The sequence below is a fragment of the Salvelinus sp. IW2-2015 genome, unplaced genomic scaffold (genome assembly GCF_002910315.2).
Source record: "Salvelinus sp. IW2-2015 unplaced genomic scaffold, ASM291031v2 Un_scaffold2516, whole genome shotgun sequence".
NCBI lineage: Eukaryota > Metazoa > Chordata > Actinopteri > Salmoniformes > Salmonidae > Salvelinus > Salvelinus sp. IW2-2015.
In genome coordinates, this window is record NW_019943831.1 from 74,781 (window position 1) to 80,410 (window position 5,630).

The following is a 5,630-nucleotide window of genomic DNA, read 5'->3' on the forward strand; positions in this document are numbered from 1 at the left end:
GAGAGACAGGGAGAGAGGGGAGAGAGAGGGAGAAGGAGGGAAGAGACAGGGAGGGGGAGGGAGAGAGGAGGCCGGGGAGAGGGATACGTGAGAGACCAAAGGGGCACAGGTGGAGGTAATATGTCACACCACTACCACCCCAAAACAATGAAGGGTGGGTAGGTGGGGGTTGATAGAACCTCTCCTCACACCTACTATTTTTCTTTGTTTTGACATCAGCACATGCTGCCAGGAAGTCTTCCCAACATGTGACTACACACGTCTTACCTGGGTGTGTTGGTGTCAACAGCAGCATATCTTCTAAATAAATGATAACATTGTCATATACAGTATGGAGTAGGGAGTCACTGCTAACGTGATTACAAGCAGATAACATGAGGTCATCTCTATGACCGTGTCTGGTGATGTATGGGACAGGGTGACTGTGTGAGAGGGGTGGTGATTGCTGTAGCAGAGATATACACTAGTAATTAGTGCCGAGCGTTTGAACCAAATGGACATATTACTCCTGCTGTTAACAGAATGTCAGCACTCCCTTCATTCATCTTTAGGATGACTCTGTGTAGTACAACATTGGCTGGCTCCCCGACAAACTGGTCATTTATCGAAGTCTGTTTGATTTCTGCTGGGTGTACACTCTACAGGCACACTGCACTGCTTATCAAAAGGGAGAGACAGGAGAGAAAAGGGTAAATGTATAAATCAAGGTTCATTCAGGATTTGCGCTCACCTTGCGGAAAGAGAAAACCCATCTGTCTCAGCCCTTCCTGGAGTTTAATAAAGGAGATACTGTATCGGGAAAACTCAGACACTCACACCAAGAATGGTCATTGTATCATCTGATGTACATACGTCCATGTACTTTCACAGGCCCTGTCTAGATGCTCAACTGCACCGGCAACTTTCATACTTCATTTTCACCTGTGATGAACACACATCCATGATGGTATGTGTGTCAGACAGTGGGCAGTCGGCCCCTGACGCCCTCAGAAACCTTTACAGATGCACCATTGAGAGCATCCTGTCGGGCTGTATCACCGCCTGGTACGGCAGCTACACCGCCCGCAACCGCAAGGCTCTCCAGAGGGTGGTGCGGTCTGCACAACGCATCACCGGGGGCAAACTACCTGCCATCCAGAACACCTACACCACCCGATGTCACAGGAAGGCCAAAAAGATCAGCAAGGACATCAACCACTAACCCACTGAGCGAGGAGAGACTGGCTGACTTCCTCAGACATAGCTCCGTCTCCGTGATGAAGTAGTGGGAGAGGGAATATGAGGACAGAGGAGGACGTACACTGTGTGGCTAATCATGCCTCTGCCCCAAAGAGAACAACCTTAGCAGTCAGATACTCAGAATCATAAGAACATATAAATCATTTTTCTTTCCACAGTTGTGACCACAAATCTCCAAATGTAATATTTCTGAGGAACATTGCAGCGGGTGTGCTCTGCACTGGCAAGGGAGTTACTTTTGTTTGAATGATGTGTTATGACAATTTCCTGTGATGTGGTGATGGTCCTTTCTGTGCCAGGTATTAACTGACAACAGTCTGTTGGGAGACAGTACTGTGGTGATGGTCCTTTCTGTGCCAGGTATTAATGACAACAGTCTGCTGGGAGACAGTACTGTGGTGATGTCCTATCTGTGGCCAGGTATTAATTGACAACAGTCTCTGTGGGAGGACAGTACTGTGGTGATGGTCCTTTCTGTGCCAGGTATTAATGACAACAGTCTGTTGGGAGACAGTACTGTGGTGATGGTCTATCTGTGCCAGGTATTAATGACAACAGTCTGTTGGGAGACAGTACTGTGGTGATGGTCCTATCTGTGCCAGGTACAGTCCACTGAGTATTACTCCACTTGCCACTGGGCTGGCTGTGTTGCGTCTGCTGTGTGTGTACAGTATGTGCGTGGGTGCATGCGAGTGCGTGTGCGTGTGTGTGTGCGTGCGTGCGTGCGTGTGTGTGTGTGTGTGTGCGTGCGTGCATGCGAGTGCGTGTGCGTGTGCGTGTGTGCGTGTGTGTGTGTTACAGGAACTCATATAGAGGCCATGGAGAAACCATTTGAGCGATGTTCATGACTTAACCCTTGTGTTGTCTTAAGGGTCAGAAATGACCCGCCACCATGTTTAACAGCAGAGAAAACCCCCTAAATGATCTTTCTGATCTTTCTTCAACTTGAAATGTGATGACTTTTCCTAGAGTGACCCCGACATTAGAAAAAGTGAAACATCGCCTTTGTTCATATTACCATGAAAGCTGTACACCACCAGGGTACAAAGATTGTCTTAGGGTCATTTTTGACCCGGCAGTTATAAAATCATTTACACACCACAAAAACTACAGACACACACACACACATCTCCCCTCCACAACTCCACACATGACTCAAGTTCACAGACAAAATAAAAACTATTTCAGACAAAAGAAAAACTATTTCAGACAAAAGAAAAAATTCTTGAAAGCATTGTTTACTAATGTGGAATGCAGTCAGAGGCTATAAAGGTGCTGCAGATGACAGTCCCCCCAGTTCTCTCTTTGCTGAAGCCATGAGTGCACGTTTCAGCGCACAACAGGTCGTAGATCAGATTTTTTCAGATGTCCAGGAGGAACAAGAGAACAATGATTTAGAAGAGGAAGAGGTATCTGAAGAAGAAGATGGGGAAGAATACAACCCATAGCACGATGCATCATTTTCAGATGAAGAGAAAATCCTCCAAGCTGAAAGAGAGACATTTTTGTCGAAGAACGGCAAAATGACATGGTCCTTGTCACCATATGACAACCAGGGCAGCATGGCAGCACAAAATGTCACAAGGATGACCCCAGGGCCTTATGACCCCAGGGCCTTATGACCCCAGGGCCCACAAGACATGCAGTTACCCAGGACATCGCCTCAACATTCTACATGTTCATCACACCAGCCATCGAACAAATCATCCTGGAGATGACAAATTTGGAGAGTTTCCGTAATAAACATGGAGACAACTGGACAAGGATGGATGAGATTGACCTGCGTGCCTACATAGGGCTGCTAATTTTAGCGGGTGTGTAAAGGTCCCGAGACGAGGCTACATGTAGTCTCTGGGATGCAGAGAGTGGAAGGGTGATTTTCCGTGCCACAATGACACTGAAAATCTTTCACACTGTCTCAAGAAAGCTACGATTTGATAACCGTGAGTCAAGCCCTGCAAGACGTGTGAGAGACAAACTGGCGAGGTCTGGGAGAAGTGGGTGGAGCGTCTGCCACACCTCTACAACCCTGGGCCTGAAGTAACAGTGGATGAGCAACTGGTTCCATTCAGAGGTACATTATTATTTTCATATCTGTAATGTAAGTGATTTTCACTGTTAATTTTATTATGTATTGCTGTAATATCACTGATTTATGTGATTGGTTTCTGTGACACTGATACTAATTACTGATAGTAATCTCTTTTGTCAATAGGACGCTGTCCTTTCCAGCAGTATATGCCCAGCAAGCCAGCAAAGTAGTGCATCAAGATATGGGTGGCCTGTGACGCACAATCCAGCTACACTTGGAAGATGCAAGTCTACACGGGGAAGCCGACCGGTGGAGGCCCGGAGAAGAACCAGGGGATGGGGGTTGTGCTTGATGTGACAAATGGACTAGGGGGCACAATGTCACGTGTGACAATTTCTTCACCACTCATGAACTCAGCCAGCAGCTCCTGAAGAGGGAGATCATCATGGTTGGCACAGTTAGAAAGAACAAGCCTGAGCTCCCCCCTGCCCTCCTCGCAACAAGGGGGAGAAAGGCCTTCTCATCAAAGTTTGCCTTCACCCCCACCACCACTCTAGTTTCTTACCTCCCAAAGAGGAACAAGAATGTGGTCCCCATGAGCACACTGCACAAAACGTCTGAGATCAGTGATCGTGGGGACAGGACGCCAGCCATCATCCTGGACTACAACCACAACAAAGGAGGCGTGGACAACCTGGACAAGGTGATTTGAACTTACAGCTGCAGGAGGATGACTGCCCGCTGGCCCCTGGTCATCTTCCGTCCTTAAACAATGCCTTCGTGATATGGAACAAGATCAACCCTACCTGGATGCCTGATAAGTGGAACAAGAGGAGGGTGTTCCTGGAGCAGCTGGGAAAGGCACTTGTAACCTCACACATTCAAAGAAGGGAGCGCCTCCCCAGCACAGCAGCCTCTGCAGCACTTGTGAAAGCTGTTCAGGGGGCTGAATCTTGTCCTGATCCACCTGAGGCTGCAGCTGGGGCAGGCAAGAGGAGGAGATGCAAATAATTCTGCCCCCCATAAGCAGGACTGTAAAACAAATACTATGTGCTGCACAAATAATATGTGCTGCACAGAAATACATCTGTAAAGTCCATGGACACACACTTGCATACTGTCCTACATGTGCTAATTAGAGTTGATTGATTTATGCTTTTCACATTTTTGTTTTGTATCTATTATCTTATTTTGTTCTAATTTATAGTTGTTGTTTATACACATTGTGGGTGGGGGTAATGGTTAAAAAATGGGAGAAGACTAGTATTTTGTAGTTGAATTCCTCATTTTAATAATATATCACTTTTGCCAAAAAAGTTCAAGACTGTTCAATAAAATGCATTCAAAACTACTTTCTGCACATTTCTGCTACTTTCTTAGGCTATCTTGTATATGCTAAAGTATTTATGTTTACACCTATGCAGTACCTTTAGCAATAATAATAATAATAATAATAAACCTCTACTTTAGTAAAGAAAACAATTATGACAGGTGTGTCGTAATTAAAACGAGTAGTGTCCACTGATTAAATGCAGTCTTTCTGCATTGTGAAGAGGGAAAACCCAGATATTCACAAGGTTTGTGATGAATGACAGGTTGTTTCTTCATGCAAAATAGATTTGGGGTTTAATATTCAATTAAGCTGCTTTATTTTAGGGGTTTAGTGAAGGCGGGTCATTTTTTAACCTTAGGATAAGGGGAGTAGACAGAATGTTCAGACTACATAAAGGTTAAACAGGTGACACTGATGCTGAGTGAGCTTCTACATTAGGATCGAAAGGTCCAGCACCCAGGGTGCATTGATTTCTCTCTCTCTCTTACTACGATCATCAGTTACCCGTGTGATAGTGTTGAGTATGACATCGCAGACACATCTTGATTTAGTGAAGAACATGCAATGCGTTCCCACGTATCTTTCTTTACGTGACTCTACGATCAAATAAAGGTTTAATACACTTCCACCACTCAGTCCTGAGTCACATCTCTCTACACACAACCTGAGTCACATCTCTCTACACACAACCTGAGTCACATCTCTCTACACACAACCTGAGTCACATCTCTCNCATCTCTCTACACACAACCTGAGTCACATCTCTCTACACACAACCTGAGTCACATCTCTCTACACACAACCTGAGTCACATCTCTCTACACACAATCTGAGTCACATCTCTCTACACACAACCTGAGTCACATCTCTCTACACACAACCTGAGTTATGTCACCACATGTACACACGTAATACTGTATTTAGCGGACACTTTAATCCAAAGCAATTTACAGTCATTCATGCATACATTTTATGAATTTGTGGTTCCGGGAATTGACCCCACTATCGTGGCATTGCAAGTGCCAT

At 45.5% G+C, this 5,630-nt stretch overlaps 1 pseudogene; it reads left to right on the plus strand.

The window, feature by feature from the left end:
* Positions 1-2,857: 2,857 nt before the first annotated feature.
* LOC139025331 (piggyBac transposable element-derived protein 4-like) lies at positions 2,858-4,040 on the plus strand (annotated as a pseudogene).
* Positions 4,041-5,630: the final 1,590 nt, after the last annotated feature.